The sequence below is a fragment of the Homalodisca vitripennis genome, chromosome 6, assembly GCF_021130785.1.
Source record: "Homalodisca vitripennis isolate AUS2020 chromosome 6, UT_GWSS_2.1, whole genome shotgun sequence".
Taxonomy (NCBI): domain Eukaryota; kingdom Metazoa; phylum Arthropoda; class Insecta; order Hemiptera; family Cicadellidae; genus Homalodisca; species Homalodisca vitripennis.
The window spans coordinates 97154674-97156116 of NC_060212.1; positions in this window are offsets into that span (position 1 = coordinate 97154674).

Consider the following 1443-nt stretch of genomic DNA (forward strand, 5'->3'; position numbering starts at 1 on the left):
AACATAGTACATGTACGTGTACCTTGCGTCTTTTTTAATTTTGTTGTTTTCACAGGACACTTCAGCTAACAAAAAGATTTAAAAATTCTATCATTAAGTTAATTTTAAATATGAGCAATAATTACTTGAATTAAGTAATTTTAACTATTTATTAAATGTTTTTTTATTCAACCATAAACTATTCAAACGACTGTGCTGAAATTTGTCATGGAGATTTTTAAGGTCCCTGGTATGAATATATGCATATTCTTATTTCTAAAATCTCTCCATTCTACGCCCCTCTGGTCTTTAAAGTAGCAAACAACATAATCCCTCTAATGTTCTGAAATATTAAGTAAAAGAGCATTTCTAATATTATCAACTGTTCTTCCCCTAATACACCACATTAACACGTACTAACAAGAATTTATATGGCAAAGCGACATTTGCCGGTTCAGCTAGTATGTATATATATAAAGTGTGTTTTATACTGTGATACAAGATAGGAGTTGCAACATTTTCAGTAATTCCCATAGCCTCATTTTGAGCAAATGAAAAATATTCCTCACAAAAAACATTTCAAATGAATATATATATACTTTTTTTAGGACTAAGGGGATAATTAAATAAACTGTATAAAGTCTACCTTGACTGCGTCAGCTTTAATATACTATATACAATTGTTATATATTGTATTCTATTTTAGATCAGAATAAGATTTAAGATGAGCAATACTATAACTCGGGACAAGTGGAAAAAAAAAAGAAAACTACGTTATTATTAAGGCAGCAGGCAATGTCGAAGCTAATAGCAGCAGCACTGCTCAATCAGTTTGAATAGTGAATGCTTAATTTTATAAGCATTTTCTACTAGAAAAAAAATCAACAAATACTGTCTAAAAACAGATAAACAGGGTGTTCACTGAAAACCTCTTTTCAAATTCCTGGGTTTTCTCTGGTTTCCTAGTCGACAATCTCCAATTCTTTAGTCCATTTTCAAACCAAATAAACAACTGTAATATTGTATTTAACCCTTACAGCAAGTGCAACGATAAACATTTATCGTCACTAGCTGTATTTGTAGGTATTGCTGATCAGCTGTCATGCATGAATAGACTTATTCGGATTAAGATTAAGCTTCCATACATCACTAGTTGTAATATTGTGAATTCGTAATTTTTCATGAGCATTTTAACACTTCTGTTTGTATTGGAATCCATCTATCCCTAGTAAAAATTTCTGGTACAAATTATATGTAAAAAATTCATGCATAATTTTCCATACATGTTTTTCTCAGAGCCTGAAATTCAAGCATAATTCACACTTTTCCAGATTATCATCATTGGTGACAGCCCAGCGAAAGTATCGTGGTTCGAAATATCCACTGCTTCCGGAGTGACAAGATATTCAGGATGGGTAAGGTTAGGAGTAGGGGCCATCTCTTATCGAGATCCATGAGGAAGAA